This window comes from Lissotriton helveticus, chromosome 10, assembly GCF_964261635.1.
Source record: "Lissotriton helveticus chromosome 10, aLisHel1.1, whole genome shotgun sequence".
NCBI classification, from domain to species: Eukaryota; Metazoa; Chordata; class Amphibia; order Caudata; family Salamandridae; genus Lissotriton; species Lissotriton helveticus.
This window is the reverse complement of record NC_136071.1, coordinates 577155986-577174340: the sequence shown is the minus strand read 5'-3', so window position 1 is coordinate 577174340 and position 18355 is coordinate 577155986. Positions and strand designations below refer to the sequence as shown.

At 45.8% G+C, this 18355-nt stretch overlaps 1 protein-coding gene across 2 annotated transcripts in view; it reads left to right on the top strand.

Annotated features, from left to right (window-relative positions):
• Positions 1-14274: 14274 nt before the first annotated feature.
• Positions 14275-18355, top strand: part of MRPL28 (mitochondrial ribosomal protein L28) — a 163389-nt gene continuing 159308 nt past the window's right edge. For both annotated transcript variants that reach the window (XM_078663111.1, XM_078663110.1), the window contains exon 1: positions 14275-14402. The gene's annotated coding sequence lies outside the window, so the exon portion shown is untranslated. The remainder of the gene's footprint in view (positions 14403-18355) is intronic.

Genomic DNA, 18355 nt, shown 5'->3' with positions numbered 1-18355 from the left:
CCCAAGTCATCCTTGTGGCTCCGGACTGGGCACGAAGGTACTGGTATCCAGAGCTACTCAGTCTGTCAGTCGATCCCCCGGTTCGTCTGCCTCTTCAGGAGGATCTTCTGTCGCAGCAGCAGGGGACGGTCCTCCACCCGAACCTGCCCAGTCTCCACCTCCATGCTTGGAGATTGAGCGGCGACAGTTGAGGCCATTTGACTTGCCTCCTGAAGTTTGTAACATCATTCTGGCAGCCAGGCGTCCCTCCACAAAGTCGGTATACGCCTGCAGGTGGAACAGATTTGTGACATGGTGCACAGCAAAGGCTGTGGATCCCCTCAATGCCCCTCTTTTTGAAGTCCTTCTCTTCCTTCTTTCTCTTGCCCAGCAGGGCTCTGCTCTGGGCACTATCAAGGGCTACCTTTCTGCCCTTTCAGCCTTTCTCAGGCTGCCTGATCAACCTTCTTTGTTCAAGTCCCCTATTGTTAATAGATTTCTTAAGGGCCTCACACACACACGTTTCCTCCTGTTCCGTTTGTGATGCCCCAGTGGGACTTGAACCTGGTTCTTACCTTTCTGATGTGCGCTCCCTTTGAGCCACTTCACAACTGTCCTCTTCGCCTTCTGACCTTGAAGACTGCTTTCCTGGTTGCCATCACCTCTGCCAGGAGAGTGAGTGAGCTCCAGGCCCTTTCTTGTACCCCACCTTTCCTTTCTGTCCATCCGGACAAAGTGGTGCTGCGTACCAAACCTTCTTTCCTGCCCAAGGTTGTCACGGCCTTCCACATCGGGCAGTCTATCACCTTGCCAACCTTCTTCCTGCCACCGCATCCCTCTAAAGAGGAAGAGCGGCTCCATCGTCTGGACCCAAAACGTGCGCTCTCATTCTACTTGGATCGCACACGACAGTTCCAGGTGGATGACCAACTCTTTGTTGGTTACGTGGGCGCGAAGAAGGGGAAAGCGGTGCACAAGAGGACCATCTCCCGGTGGATCATCCTGTGTATCCAGGCATGCTACTCCTTGGCTAGGAAGGAGCCTCCTGCTGGATTGCGGGCTCATTCTACCCGAGCCACGGCGACTACCACTGCCCTGGGCAGGGGAGTTCCTTTACAAGACATCTGTCAGGCAGCTACGTGGGCATCGCTGCACACGTTCGCAAGACACTACTGCCTGGACAGCCAAGTCCGGAGGGATGGCTTCTTTGGCCGTTCCGTCCTCCGGGACTTTCTGGTGTGATTTTGGTTCGCAGACCCACCACCGGGGTTGGTATTGCTGGGGTATCTATTCTAAGGTAAGGAATCTAATACTAACGTGTCTCTTTCAGATGCACAAGTTACTACTTGTGTAACGATATATCTGTAAGAGACATTAGTTAGTATTAGATTCCTTACCGACCCACCCACCCTCCCCGTTCTGCGAACCAATATCTAGGGTTAGGGTTGTCCCCTTCAGGGCCCTAGTTTCAATGGCACCAGTGTTGGTTTTTAACATGGCTCTGCGTTTCTGGCGCGGAAAAGCTGTGTCTAAGAACTGACAACCAACAAGCTGTGTCTAAGAACTGACGTCAGCACGCGGAGGCGGCGTCTAAGTACTCCGACGACGTCATCACGGCGCCCACGACGCCGACGACGGACGCGGAGCCGCAGACGACGCCTACCGACGCGCAAGGGTACTGCTACGCAAAAATTTCCGGATCCAGTCTGACGCCTGGGGTTATTCTAAGGTAAGGAATCTAATACTAACTAATGTTTCTTACAGATATATCGTTACACAAGTAGTAACTTGTGCATCAATATTACTTATCCTTTACTATGCATATTCAATGGCGTTTCTATTTGACAAGATTTCGTTTGGAGACATTGCATTTCTTGTTTGCTTTTCCGAAACAAGGGGGTTGGTGTGAGAGGCTACCCCCTTGTCCCTGTAATAATAAGGTTTCACAGTGCACAATGCACCTTGTTGTCTTTTGCAATTTATATAAGGAACCAAGAGATCGGTTTATTAAACCTGTTTTGTTGAACATCAGGCCATGTGACTATAAGGAGGGATATGAGTTCTTGTTATCTCTGTCTACTGCAGCCACCTGTAGTGCTATGCTGAGCTTCATTAGGCTTGCACTTTTCATCAGAAAGCGTTATGGAACAGCATGATTTGAAATTTTGTCGTGATTATAGAGCTGATGTCATTTAAAATGGTCCTCCCCGTTTAAATAGCACTTGCACTTTGTTAGCGCCTAATTGTATACGGTCCCCTCTTTCCTTGATTGATTGTATTTTATTATGAATTTTAAATATTTATGTGTAAATTTGTTTTAACAATTGTATACTTTTATGATTCTATTGTTGAATCGAAATAAAGTTCAATGACTGACTGACAAACTCTCCAAACTTTCCATGGACTACAACTCTGCAAAGCTTTGATTGAATTTATAACATGCAGGGGTATCACTCACTGGAAATCAGCCCAAGCCAGAGCTGTGCCTTCACCGCGACGCACTCTCGCTGCTGTTAAAGAGAAAAATGTGCTTTTCTTACACTAAGCCATTCATGACGCTGCTCCCTTGATGTTTATGTTGGTAAACAGTAAGAGAGCAGCCAGTGGCGTAACGAAACTTGAGGGGGCCCCCCCTGCAAGGTTTGTGGAGGGGCCCCCTCCGAACTCATTCAGGAGCTATCCGCCTGGGGTACTGTGCTGAGGAAGGCCCCCCTCACAACGAGGGCTACGGGATCCTATCTTACGCCACTGGACGGGTCTTTCAAGGGTTTGGGGCCACCCTGTGCCACAGGGGCCTGCATTAAGTCCTTTTTTGGCGGGTGTAAATTCCACTGCCTTATAATCTTGATTCCAACCCCTTGCCTCTTTCATTCACCCCCAGAAACTCCCTGTCCATGCATCTCACCCTTTCAGGTTCTTTTTCCGTACCTCCTTTCTTTTTTGTCAGTTTTTTTGTCTTTTTCCTTTCTCCTTCTTTCCCCCTTTTTGTATTTTTCTCTCTTTTGCTCTGGATCAAAGACTGATGGAGAAAAATAAGTGCTGGTCCCCAAAAATTAATACCTGTGAGCCCAATCGGTTCATATTAAGAACTAGAAATACACTTATTTTTCTATCCCTTTAGGTGACATTTAGGCACTGATATGTCTTATATTTGTACTTAAAATCAGCATTTAGCACTTGTACACTTGCATTGAATTCTTTCATGTATCTTGGAAAATCCTTTTATAGGTTTTTCTTCTTCTGGGTCGATTTTTATCTCAGGCTGCGAGAATATAGCAACGCTGCTATCCAGAATAAGTACCTCTTTCAAATTAGATTTTGTTTTTAATATAATTTGGAGAGATCTGATAATTTGTAACAAGAGATAATATTACATTTATCTTAATAATTAAGTGATGGCTTTATGGACATTTTATTGTTAATATCCAAAATAAAACTTTCTGAACAAACCTCTGTTTCCTTTCAGCTAGGTTAGTGCTATGCAAACAGCAAATACATACATATATACCAGGCCATCCATAAGGGGGCTGTTGGGATCCTCATCCATTAGACCACAATTTAGGGCCCCATGATCTTTTGCAACAATGAATTATAAAGTTTAAAGCTAGCCTGCCCTATTTAATGTTGAGGGTGCTAACATGTCTAACACCACAGGATGGCGCTATGTCTATCATTACAGGATGGCGCCATGTGTAACACCACAGGATGGCGCCATGTGTAACACCACAGGATGGCGCCATGTGTAACACCACAGGATGGCGCCATGTGTAACACCAAAGGATGGCGCCATGTCTATCACCACAGGATGGCACCCGGTGCTAGATCTGTTGTCTTTATCTTTCCCTGCAGAACATTTTGTTTTAAAAAGATTGAAACAGATCTTCATGCCACTGGGGCCCCATTCCAGGGAGAGGTGTGGCGCAGCGGCGGACTCCGGAGCAAGGGGATCACCGGCGCCAGCTCAGCATCATGTGACTCTGGGAAATAGCTCAGTTAATCTCCCTGATGCCCCCCAGTGCCTTGAAACCCTTAAGGAGGCAATATGTTTGCGCTTTACAAATAAGGATTATTTGTATTGTCCCAGGTTCCGCAGTAGCTCCTGACATGCCTTATTATATACATGCAAGAGATTACCATTAAAGCACACTGTACCATAAAGGTACCATTAAGGTAAACTGCATGTGATGCCATGGAGGAGTATTTTATTTACATGTGTGCATAACAGGCTAACATGCTGCCAAGATCCACCTGAGTGAAAGGGAGGAACCCGCCCCAACCAAACCTAGGCAAGTTTCGATATTCCTCTCTCTAGTTTTAGAACACTTTCACATTATTTCTATGATGCAACTAGACAGGCAGGCACACATTACAGCTATAGCTTTGGGAGGAGGGTACAGGGTACCCTACCCAACAGGGTCATCATTGACAGCAGGAGGGAGATTATCTGCTTGAACTATCTGCTAGTGCTGGTGGAATAAATTTCCTTTTCGGGCGGTCAGGTAAAAACTTCCATTTTTAATCTCGCCTGGTTCAGCCAATTGTGGTGAGACGCACATGGAAGGTTAGTTTAGTGCTTTCAGGTGTGAAAGGATGAAGCTGGTAAGCAGGGCCAGACCAAGGATCTTTGCTGCACTAAATGACGTACTGCTTCTGGTGGTTACCTACAGTGGTGGGCCTTTTAGCTGACAGCTCTTTACTGACGGTGACCTGGTCTGTTACCTTGTCACAGTTTATCAGTAGAACAACCCGGACTTTCGAGTGCCTTGAAACATACCCTCAGATCGGGGGCTGTAGTCTAGATCACTCACGGTTTGTCACAGAAAAAACGAAAATGCAATCAGTTTTCAATATTTAAGCTGTTATCAGACCCTTACTGGCCCTATTGGGGCATTTTCCAGAGAGACTGGAAAGGTGGGGGCTCATTTTGATGCTGGGGAGCAGGGAAGATTCTGCTATGACTACAGCAAGCCCCCACCCTCTCAGCATCCCCCAGGTGCATGTGTCGACTGGGAACTGGGGTGGCCTGATGGGGTCGCGTTCCCTCCTTACAGAAGTCTGCATGTTACAGTTAGGCCTGCTGGCTGTTGCCGGGGGGTGAGTAGGGCGCTCTGAAGCCCGTTGGCACTGCGCTACATCACCAGGCAGAGTCCTTGCTGAAGAGGCTTTGGGTGGTGCCCGGGGTGTGGGCCTGCCCGTGCTGCAGAGAGCGGTGTAACAGTGATCGGCTCCACCTGCTACTACTGCATTTCTTGCCTCCAGTGCGGTTGAACACATGCTTTTAAAGCTCGCACAGTCAGATCGGCAACGCTTTAAACAACATTTGTTTCTTACATTTTGCTTTAAATTCCTGCAGGTGGAGGGATGACTACCACCAAACTCCCACAGCGCCGAAGTGAGGCCACGAGAAGTGTGGGCCTCAGCACATGGATGCCTTCATGAGATAAGCTTGGCACCTGCCAAAGTCCAGCAAGCTGTCTCAAGTCCTCACCTGCAGGATACAAACACCCAGAGAAAACTTACAGCGTTATCCACAAACCTGGTGAAATAATATTTTTCGTACTCACTTTGAAACTGTTGCCCCCAGCATGCAAGCCCCCGTCGGTCCCTCTCAGCCGCCTCCTCACCTCACATGCACTTTTAATTGCGCAAAGTGGCATGCGCATATGAATGCCCGGCCCCACTCTATGCTCCACCTTAAGAGTGAAGATTTTGCATTTATGATGAAGCTGCGATTGCAACTACGGCGAGCGTTACGTAAGTAACATAACTCCTATCTTAGACGGATGTGTATAGTTCTAAGTCAGTGGTTCCCAACCTTTTTCGACCTGTGGCTCCCTTGACATAGTTGGCAGTTGGCCTTGGCTCTCCATCATGTCACTTTTTTTTACCGGTGGGGGTTGTTTTATTGTAAGATTCATTCTGGGGAGGCTGGGTTATGTCAGGGTACCCTGCTGCAAGAAGAGGCTGTGGTGGGTGGTGTGAGAGGGTGCAGCAGTGTGCGAAGGTGCTAGTCTGGGTGAGATCTCAGGATACTGCAGTACCAGACAGGTAATAGCCGAGGGCGGCAGTAGCCAGAGGTGCTGGGGCACTAGAGGGGTGCTAGATGGCGAGAGCTCAGGATACTGCAGTGCCAGAGAGGTGCCACCCTTGAAGGTGACCATGGCTTTTTCTAAACTAGAGAGATTCTGCTTTGCTGGATTAGATGGGACCTCAGAGTGCTGAGGCAGTGTAGAGCGGTGCAGGCTTAGGTGAGGGTTTTGGGTGCTGCAGTGCCTGAGAAGTGCTGACCTGGCTGAGGGTTTGGGGTACTGCAGTGCTAGAGAGGGCCTGGATAAGGTGATTAGTGTTGCTATAGTGATATAGGGAGGTGCTGGCTGGGGTGAAAGTTCAGAGTGCTGCAGTGCCAGGGAGGTGTCGCACACGATGATTTCTAGGAGGGCTGCACCGCTAGGGAAGTGCAGGCCCAGTTGTGATGTCAGGATGCAGCAGTGCAAGAGGTGCTGGCCTGGGTTGGTGTTGATCAGGGCTGCTGCAGCACTAGAGATGTTGAGGGCCCGGTTTTGGGCCTGCTAGGTTGCTCCAGCGGTGAAGAGATGACAGCCGGGGTGAGAGCTAGGGGTGCCATAACATCAGTCAGACCAGTGCTGCCTCGTCTCGAGGGCTCGGAGAGCTGCAGCACCAGAGGTCTAGAGAGAGGCTGGGTGGGCGAAAGCACGGAGAGGTGCAGAGCTGGGACCACTGTGCCTGTCTTGATGTCTGATAAGGAAAAACATAAGTGTGACCCATAGACCAATCGGGATTAGGGTTCAAAGGTATAAAGGTAAAACAATATCCCAAAAGGTATAAATGAAAAGGCAATTTATATAGCATGCACAAGGCATTACATAGATCAGAAAAAGGAGACACTTGTTCAAAATGATTTAAAGTCAAAATACATTTTTTGTAATTTTGGTATTCAAGTAGGGGAGGAGAGATTCATAAATGAATAATTATGTACAGCACACAATCAAATAATTGAAATGACAACCGGAAAGACTTGGTGCAAAATATGTACAAGTGATGTGTGGCAACAAGTGAACAGCGGCGGACAGCGCAAGGTGAGCAAGGTGAAATATTTACAGTGAATAGCTCAACAAGTGACATGGAATAAGTGACTTTATAAAATACAGTTCGCAATTTCAATGAAGTCCCAACAGAATGCGCCTATGGTTTGCGCTGTAAGGTCGACGGCGTTTCGGTCCTTAACCAATGAAGACCATCTTCAGGACGGGGTTGTCTCAATACGGGTGCTGTGAGCGGGTAAGCTCTCAGCCTTGATCCGGAGGATCCGGCGAGGTTCGTGTGACCGCCCAGGAACTGAATCCTTTGCGCCAAAGTTCCAATCCTAGTTCACGTTACACATTCTAAGCACCGCCCACTCCCAAACAATCTGCAAAATTGTTCAGCCATGGGATTGGCTGTGATGCGGACCCGGAAGTATTGACAATACTGACAAATCTCAAGTTTGATCGCGGTCATGAGGCAGAATTTATTGATGCCCAGTTTTCGCTTCGATCCCTGCGCGCGTCAGGGATAGTTCTAAGGCAGACGAAGATTTCGTGTTGCTCTTTTAAACAGTGAAGGTGCAGGTGACGCGACTCTGCTAGATGGCGATAGCCACCCGGTCTATACTTTCGTCACATTCACGTCAGTTCTTGCGGCCCACCCACATCTGTCCTCAGCACAAGCGTTTCATGAGCTCCAAGGTTACTACGCTAAATAGCCCTGTTCTGGGTTCAACCCCGTGGCTGCGACACTAACCGTGTCTTGAATACGCAGTGTTATTGTTGACCTTCGTGGTGCTTCCGTGATTTTGTCGTTTTTTTCGCGCATTGAGCATCGGAAACTGAAGCTGCTACCGGGAAGCTGCACACCTGTCAATTTTTTTAAGTAATTGGATACTTTTGCAGCTGCAGCATCGGCGGTCAGTGAGGTATGGTGGGTGTGGGGGATACAGGACTCTGTAAAAATGTTAGGACTGTAGGACACAAGCTTGTGGCCATGGGAGGCTCTTTACATGGGGTTATATGAGAGGAGATCATGTTATTATGGTGTTTTCGTTAGCTTGGGGGACTCCAGCTCAGTAGGACAGCGTTTGTCCTGATTTCCAGGCTTGATATTGTACATTCTAGAACTGCCATTTCAAATCCCTAACAACCAGTGGTGGTTTGAATGTAGGCCCGCTCCAGGAATTGTTATTTGGATGGGACACTGCAAGCCCATTTAGTTACTTCTGGAGGTAGCCTACTAGCCCTAGATTACATAATCTCTACTTCTATGTGTGCACCACGATTCGAATAATACATTCTGGTTTTATACAGTGCAAGTAAAGTTACTTAAAAGTAAGTGTCAATACCTGTCCTCAATCGCCAACCTTAATTTTCCAACAGACCAGGTTTCAACACAAGCATACTGACTGCATTGGTAGTTCAAGGTTCATTACCCTAGGAAGGCTGGCTATTCACTCTATTCAATTTGTCCAACACTTATTTATTTGCACAATATGAACTTTACTCTTTAAAAAAAAATCTTGTTATTCTTTTGTGATGTACTTTTATAGATAACATCCCATGTCAAAAAGGAAGATCATCCTGGAGTCATTCTGGACTCATCTGATGATTACAGTCAGGCTATTCCTGCAATTATCTGGGGAAGTCATCCCAAGCCATCCTGAAGTATGCCTGTAGGACGAAAAATGTAAATGTAATGACGAACCTAGACTCATCACAAAAACTTCAGTAGGATGGTGTTCTGATTACTTCTACTGGCAGGGAGTGATTACCTTTTACAACTCCACGAATACTAACTGACAACTTCAGGATGAGTGAGAATTACTCCAGGATGGGTTCTAGCTAATTTAAGGATGACTGTCAATTATTCCAGGGTGATCCTATAACCGCTCCAAGATGGAAGTGGATTACTCTGGAATGATCCCGTGACAATTTCTGGATGAGTGTGGATGATCCTATGACAGCTTCAGGGTGGCTATTGATTACATCAGAATGGCCCCATTATATTTTCAGAATGAGTGTTGATTACTCTAGGATGACGTGGTGAAAGGGAGGCATGTTTTTGTCCTTGATATTTGGATTTAAGCAGGGACTCCAAGACAAGTTCATTTTCACGGTCTGATGCGTCATTTTTAGTTGTGGATTTTTGATGAAGGACACTAGCCATCCCTGCTAAAAGGGCCAGGTTTTCAAGTTTCTGCAAACTCATCCGGGAACTTGCATCACCAGGCTGAGAAGTGGTGCTTTCAGCATGAGCTTTATTACCAACTCTTATATAATCCAGTCCACTCTGCTTGGACTTATTGTCCTTGCATCTGTTCTCTGCAATTTCTTCCTCTTGTAGTTCGCGTAACCCCCCTCTTAAGTCTACCAGCGCTTCCCCGATTGCCATAGTCCATTAACATCTGCTTTTCCTCCAGTGCCCTTTGAAGTGACACCTGTTTTAGACCCTCTGTTGTGCCAGAATAGCTTGCAATTATCTCTTGAAAACTATCCTGAATCATTAGACACTGTTTCTTCACTAAAAAAACAAGAGAAAAAAATATATATTTACATATAAACTTCAAAACAGATAAGAACATATTGATCACTTGCAATATATCTTCACGCTGTAGCCATAATATATCAATAAAGAGGTATTGATAATAAAGGACAAATGTACAATCTGTCCATAACCAAGTAAGTACGTTTTCCTTAATAGACAGTACACATTGTAAGCCTGAACTTGAACCTCCTGAAAAAAGTTGCCTAAATAAAATAGTTTATCCAAAAATGGCTGCCTTATAGTAGTGCCACAAGCTAAACGTTTCAGTCCTTTTCATAAGTGTTACATTTGTCTCTGGAGAGCAATCCAAGGCATATGTGGGGACATGCATGTTCATTTTTACTGTCCATTATTGGATTAATTAATCACAAATGTAGGTTTTTACTGAAACAGGTTGGTAATTTGTACCGTTATCCTGCAGTTGCAAACTTATTATAAAGGTTTACTTATTGTTCTTACCAGATGATTGGAACAGAATCATAGCTTTAAAATCTCTGTCTTCGGTGATTGGCCGACCAGCTTCATCTAGATTTTTGACCAACCAGAAGAGAGGAGAGAGAAAGGAGAGAGAAAGAAGGAGAGGAGAGAGAGAGAAGGAGAGAGAGAAGGAGAGAGAGAAGGAGAGAGAGAAGGAGAGAGAGAAGGAGAGAGAGAAGGAGAGAGAGGAGAGAGAGAGGAGAGAGAGAAGGAGAGAGAAGGAGAGAGAAGGAGAGAGAGAGAAGGAGAGAGAAGGAGAGAGAGAAGGAGAGAGAGAAGGAGAGAGAGAAGGAGAGAGAGAGAGAAGGAGAGAGAGAAAAGGAGAGAGAGAGGAGAGAGAGAGAGAAGGAGAGAGAGAGAGCGAGAAAAGGAGAGAGAGAGAGAGAGAGAAGGAGAGCTGACCTCATTATAACTAATGAACCTGACCTTATCATCCTGACGGAAACTTGGCTAAACGAATCATCCTCACCCATCTTAGACATTTTAGTTCCCCCAAACTATTACATCACAAGACTTGATCGACCTGATAAGCTAGGGGGTGGCATTGCCTGCATTCATAGGAACAACCTCTCTGTGAACCACTCCAACACCCCGGTATTCTCTTCATGTGAATACCTCTGCCTAGTCATCTCGAGCAATAACAAACCAATATGCTCACTCCACTCTTTCTACCACCCTCCCGGTAACAACCTGACCTTCATCGAGCACATCATGGATATTTTAGCAACAAATGTCGGTCATCAGATTACCCAGATCTTCCTGGGGGACTTCAACCTCCATTGGAACGATCTAAACGACCCAGAGGTCAATAGCCTCAAAGCTTTTCTGTCCGACCTCACCCTGTCCCAAATTTGTGATAGTTCCACCCACGATAAGGGCTCAACCCTTGATCTAGTGATCTCTAAAGCAGACTTTATTCAGCTTGAATCGATTCTTCCTTGCGACTGGTCTGACCACCACATAATCACTTTCCATATCAAGGAAGTAGTGAAATTACTCTCTATCCAACCTACGAGAACAAAAATCGGGACGAGGAACCTAGCTAACCTCAATCCTTCCACACTCGCAACCACCAGCCACATCTTCACGCCACCACTGGCGGGATTAAATAATGTACAGGACTTGACCGATCACTACTTCAACTCTATGAACATGGTACTCGACAACATAGCACCCCTACAATTGAAAAGAGTCAGCACAAAAGACTCAAACCCTTGGTACGACGGTAGGCTAAATTTAAGACAGAAGATCACTGAGAGCAATTGAAAGACAATGGAGATCCGCTCCATCCGCTGCCCACCTCAAACTACTAAAGAGCACCAGAAACTCCCATTACAGAAAGATTAGACGCTCAAAAGCTGACTTCATATGTAAACAATTAGACCAAGCTAAGAATCGCTCCAGAAAACTATTTGAAATAATCAAAACTCAATCAAAGGGTGTCTCCCACGCCCCCAAGCTAGTCCGGAAACACTCCCCAATTGCGAGGAGCTTGCCACCTTTTTCACTACAAAGACCGTGAATTTAAAGACAGACCTACGTAACGACCCACTATCCCACACATACACACACTATTTCCACGCTGACTACACCAGTGACCCCGCCTAACTGTTCTTCAAAGCTCGACCTCAAGAACAACGCTTCCTGGACCACCTTCAACTTCTACAGCGAAGAAGTGATCTTAAATACGCTCATGGCTTTGAATCGCTCCACTCCCAGAAACCCACTTAAAAACCTTCATGCCACAGCTAGTTCCTCTATGGACTAGGATTATAAAAACCTCTCTTTTGCAAGGAACCATCCCCGACATCCTCAAAGCAGGTCAAGTAACCCCCATTCTAAAGAAAGTTTCAGCTGACCCGTCAGACCTGAACAATTATCGCCCTATATCCAACATTTCGACCCTGGCGAAACTGCTCGAAAAGTGTGTCCACATGCAGCTTAGTAATATCGACCACTTCAATCTGCTGGATCAATTCCAATCAGGCTTTTGATCTGGGCATAGTACCGAACCAGCCATGACCCACATCATAGATGACGGCCTACAAATACTGGATCAAAATAAAGCCTGTTTGTTAATCCTCCTTGACTTATCCTCAGCCTTCGACACAGTCAAACATAGCAAACTACTAGAACTCCTAAAACATAGAATGGGTTTATCTGGACTATTGGTTCACTTCCTTCCTCCAAGACAGTACGCAAAGATTCAAGATCAACCAATCTTTATCTAACCCCACCCCAGTTACCTTGGGAGTACCCCAGGGATCTTCTCTCTCCCCGACACTCTTTAATCTGTTTATGGAACCACTCACTGAGCTTCTCAGCTCCTCAAACACCCAATATCACATGTACGCTGACGACACACAGCTCTACATTAAGGTAGACTCTCTTGAAGACATCAAGTCCCTTAACTCAACGCTACAAAAAACACAGATCTGGCTGGCAAACAACCATCTAAAACTTAACACACTAAAAACAGAATTCCTCCTCATCGCTCCCCCCAAACAGACCCGATCCGTGAATGGATGCAGCACCTAACTGCACTCGATGGTCAACCTCGCATTATTGATTCTGCGAAATCCCTAGGAATAACTCTGGACAATAATCTAAACATGCAGAAACACATCAGCGCTGCAACTAAAGGAGCCAATCTTCAGATGAACACCCCGAGAAGACTGAAACCATTCTTATCCGCGAATGACCTTAAACGGGCAGTCCAAGCCCTAGTAATTCCCAGAGTGGATTATGGGAGTGTCGCTCTCTGCGGCCTTCCCAGATCAACAACCGCTCCGCTAAGAGGCTCAATCAATACAGCCGCCAGACTCATCACAGGCTCCATAAGGAACTGCCACATTTCCCCCGACCTTCGTGCCCTCAACTGGTTACCTTTTGAGGCCAGAATCCATTTGAAAATCGCCTGTATGACTCATGAGGCATTGCACCAAAAAACACCAAGATACCTTGCGGAGAAACTAGTACTATCGAGTGGTAGCAGAACAACTAGGAGTTCTGACAATCTTCTACTTAAACCACAACGTTTCTCGAAGAAAAAAACCTATAATCGTACATTCTCAGACCCCAGAATTTGGAATGCCTTACCCACAAAAACAAGACTGAATCAGTCTGCTGCTCTCTTCAAAAAAGAAGTGAAATCGATCCGCTTATCTAGATTCACCTGAACTTTCTTATATATACCAGGAATGCATTTGCTTAATTCTTTATATTCTTATGTATTTGTCAATCACCTTTATGTGCCTGTAAAGCGCTCTGATACCCGCAAGGGTCTTTTTCGCGCTTTACAAAACTGTCAAAATAAAAATGAGAGCGCGAGAGAAAAGGAGCGCGCAGGAGAGAGCGAAAGAGAGAGAAAGGGAGAGAAAGAGAGAGAAGACCCCAGCTTGAGGTAATACATAATCCTCCATTAAGGCTGGTAGATGATTTACCGCGTCTCAGCCGCTGTGTAAACACCGCCACCAGGACACGCAGGCTCCTGGGGCCGAGTGCCGCTTGGCCATGATTGAAACCCAAGTTGCATGACACAAGTAATGCTCAACAATATACAGTATTCACATAAATAAATGTGTTTAGCCTTCTTTGATTGACAACTTTTCAGTAGATCGAAAACTGTTCCATTTGGTCGAGAATCTTGAATACACGCAGGTGCACTTGGAACCAACATGGGACCTACAATACACGGGCAGTAATTTATTTTTCCTTACGGCGAAGAACTTGCTGTAAAACACATTTTTTAGGCTTTTTGCAATTTTCCACAACTTACACAGGCACGCACTACGTCACACATACACAAAAATACACATTCTCAAACACAAAAGGTGCATGTTAAACAAGCAGGCAGGCTGATACAGACCAACATCAAACACACATAATGCACACACATTGCAACGCAGGCATTCATTATAACACGTACGAAGCACACACATGCAGCGAGCTGCGTCTGAATTTGGCCCCTTAATGAAAACTCGTTCTTTCCGAAAAATGAGGAAGCTGGTCTGGGACGGAAATTGAGCAGCTGGGACCGAGAGCGGAGGATCGATGCTGCTCTTTTTTTAAGAAAGGCAGCGCTATGAATAGGGGCTCTGGCCAGGATGGGCGCGTGCAGATATAGCGTGGAGCTTGCCCCGATGGACTAACATCTACCCCCTGGTAGCAGCTGCAGCACTCACGGAGGTCTTGCCGCAGAACAATGACGTCACTTCCGGCGCTCCCGGATGTGCGTAGGCTTTTGCAAGAGGAATCCTCCGGCTGCAGGTATATGCAAAGGTCAGAGTCTCAGAGAGCTGCTGTCCATTGAGGACCTGCGGTTCGAGTCCCAGCCAGCCGGCAGACTGATGGTAGGTGATTTTGGCATTGTGTTCGAGGCAGCTGTGCTTTTTAAACATGTATTTTAGTATTGTGATGGAGTGAATTCGGCAGTCACCATGACGACAAAGCTTGTTTTCCTTTGCAAGACCTATTCCTCGGGCCATGAGCAGGTCTGTCCGCAGTTGTTTAATGAGTCTAACAATAAAATGACCTAGCAAGCTCTTGCTTTAATTGATGCACGAAACATGTGCTCTGTGTATATATTGTGTTACCTTAAAGGGCAATTCTAGCATATGCACTTTATTTTTTTGATAATGCCAAAGAAAAAGACATGAATTGGAGGATCCGGATAATATTGACACCTTGCACTTTTTTGCGGTTACCGTTTTAATAAGGAAATCTTCAGCAATACTACCTCATGTTAATGTGATTTTTCTTTTATCTTGACCATGTATGTAACTATGTGTGTACTTTTATGGATAATGTAATATCCGAATAAAGTTTATTGACTTGACTATTGAGTTGAGTATAACAATAGAATTCCACTAAACTATATGTTTATGGAAATACTCTGTGAAGGAAGTGCAGCCTGGGGGTACAGAAAGTATCATTTGCAATCACAGCAGCGCCTCCCGCATTCATAAACAGTTTGGGGGTTTGTAGGGCTTTTGGATTTTAGGGCGTACATGGTCATTTTAGGGGTGAGGGTGGGTTTGTGTTTTGGGGGGCCAGGTGTAATTTAAGGGTTTAGAGCATGTTTGGGTTATGGGGTGCGAGGGTTAATTTTAGGGTTTAGGGTGTGTTCAGGTTTTAGGGTACAAGGGTTAATATTAGGGTTTAGGGTGTGTTTATGTTTGGTGTGCAAGGGTTAATTTGGGGGTTCAGGGTGTGTTTGGGTTTTGGGGTGCAAGGGTTAATTTGGGGGTTCAGGGTGTGTTTGGGTTTTGGGGTGCCAGGGTTAGTTTTAGGGTATAGGGTGTGTTTGGGTTTTAGGGTACAAGGTTAATATTAGGGTTTAGGGTGTGTTTGGGTTTGGTGTGCAAGTGTTAATTTGGGGGTTCAGGGTGTGTTTGGGTTTTGGGGTGCCAGGGTTAATTTTAGGGTTTAGGGTGTGTTTGGGTTTGGGGTGCAAGGGTTAATTTGGGGGTTCAGGGTGTGTTTGGGTTTTGGGGTGCCAGGGTTAATTTTATATTGGGGTCAGGGTGTGTTTGGGTTTTGGGGTGCAAGGGTTTATTTGGGGGTTCAGGGTGTGTTTGGGTTTTGGGGTGCCAGGGTTAATTTTAGGGTTTAGGGTGTGTTTGGGTTTGGGGTGCAAGGGTTAATTTGGGGGTTCAGGGTGTGTTTGGGTTTTGGGGTGCCAGGGTTAGTTTTAGGGTATAGGGTGTGTTTGGGTTTTAGGGTACAAGGTTAATATTAGGGTTTAGGGTGTGTTTATGTTTGGTGTGCAAGGGTTAATTTGGGGGTTCAGGGTGTGTTTGGGTTTTGGGGTGCAAGGGTTAATTTGGGGGTTCAGGGTGTGTTTGGGTTTTGGGGTGCCAGGGTTAATTTTATATTGGGGTCAGGGTGTGTTTGGGTTTTGGGGTGCAAGGGTTAATTTGGGGGTTCAGGGTGTGTTTGGGTTTTGGGGTGCCAGGGTTAATTTTAGGGTTTAGGGTGTGTTTGGGTTTGGGGTGCAAGGGTTAATTTGGGGGTTCAGGGTGTGTTTGGGTTTTGGGGTGCCAGGGTTAATTTTATATTGGGGATCAGGGTGTGTTTGGGTTTTGGGGTGCAAGGGTTAATTTGGGGGTTCAGGGTACCAATGCTGCTGCTTCCCCTCTAATGTTACTCAACATAATAGCGGATACTGGGACAAAATTGCATATCAGTTTCATCCCCAAATCCAGGGCAGGGCCTGCCTTGTACTCCATTTTGTATCTATTTAAGCACCTCTGGCAAAACATAATGAGGGTGTACCATGAGTCCTGGTATATACTACTGTGAAGACTGTGCCTCAAGAGGCACAGCCCTCCAGAGAGGGAGCCATCCCCATCGGTAAGCATACTGAAAGCATTCTGTGTTTTTCCTGGTGTCACCATATGGGAAACTCTGCTTCAAGGTGACTTGTTTTTTGTGCGTTCCTGAACGGAATCTCCTCCCAACTGGTGGGAATTTTACCCATAACAGCATTGATAGTCTGTGGACTAATGCCTGGTGTAGCCAGTTGTTCAGCTTGAGCAGTCCTCGCAGGATTTGTGGTCATTGTTCACATAACGAACTGTCTCAGTCTTCTATATATTCTGAATAGACTAATATGTTGTCTGTGTAATTGTAGTGCTGTCATATTGTCTATATTTGAATGTGGTGTGTAACTGGGTAAGACTGGCCATTTTGCTCCCTCATTTCAATGGAGACTTAGTCTAACTTCTTCTGTAGTGTGTGGTAGGGTGCCTCCAAAGTAATTTTTATATTTATGGTATGGTAATGGTATTTCTAGTGCTTCGTAAACCGTATAGTTATTTGCAACATGCGTTGCTATGTAAGTGTGAAACAACCGCATGCAGTCGTTTGCTGCAGGGAATGTAACATAAGAATAAAATACCTCTGTCCTAAATGCTTTGTGTGCCTGACCACGGAGGTGACCACTCCACCCGCAAAGGCGAGATCACGTTGTAGCAACTTCTGAGTAACTGTTTGTCTACAGTTCTCAGGTATATTTAATGCTGCTGGTTCAGCCATAAGAATGTGTATTATATTCAGAGAAGATACTCCAACGGGGATATCCTTTGTAAAGTTCAATCTTTAACAAACTATAGTCAATATATAGGGTTAACCTGCTGAGCTGAGACGGAGTTTTCCTTAACACCAAGGACGTTTCCTGTAAATGTGAGTAGGGGTCTTTTGGTATGCAAAAGAAAACTACTCCGGTGATCCATTAAATAAGAGTGAAAGCTATAACTTTGGCGGCGCCATGCTGCACAACTTGTACCTTATCAGCAAAACTGTTCATTTGTTGGACAACATAAACAATATGATTGTACCAGACTGATTCCATGCACACCCTCAAGGTTAAGTTGGCCTGTCTCTCTTCTAGCCCACGGTGTGCCATCTTGACCCCTAACCTTACTGGGTAACCAATGTAAGTGCAACCTCAGAACATGACTGTGAGAAGCTGGCTTAGTATATGGTGCATACCTATGTAAGTGGGGCATCCAGACAACCCTTATGGTGATTTTAGTGGCCTTGGAGAGCTCTGTAAGTGGTAGCTGTGGAGAGCAGCCTTCAGGCTTAGTCCAGAAGGAGTGTAAAGCAGCTTGTTTGACCAGAGTGTAATCTTATTGATCTAGATTAAGTGAAAAAGAACCACACAGTGTAGTTATGCAAATATGTATTTATTATAAGACACTAACAAATACAGATATCTCCTGCTCGGAGATCTACACAATACTTTGCAAATAAAACAGGTAAGTAGCACAAATAAACAGTGGTTGCCTGGGTTAGACCAAACCATATACTAAAGGAGCTGTATACAGACCACAACTCAAGTCAAGACTATACCCAGAAGATGTAGAAGTGCCGGGGACCCAAGAAACCACCTGAGGTAAGTACCCAGGAACCCCATGGAGACTGTGTGCAGAGTGGGAACACGACCACGTGCTCAATTCAAGTAGATGGGTAAGTCACTGTTGTAATTTTGAAGAAGGACCCTTCCCAGCGGACCCTGAAGAAACCCCGTGGAAGACAGAAGGTTAGAGAGCCACCCCACCCATGGATACCCTAGGAACCATTATACCTACACCAGGGAAGCCGGGTGCATAGGTGTAAAGTGGCATCAGAAACCGCTGTCAAACTCAGTAGAGCACTTCAGGAAGATGGCGCTGCTGGAGAAGGTGAAAGTGTCCGGTGGGACCCAAAGGTGGATTCAAGGTGAGAAGTACCTGCAAGCAGAAGGGACAGAGTCTATGCCACTCAGGAGTGAACAGAATGCCCACTGATGTTGGGTTTT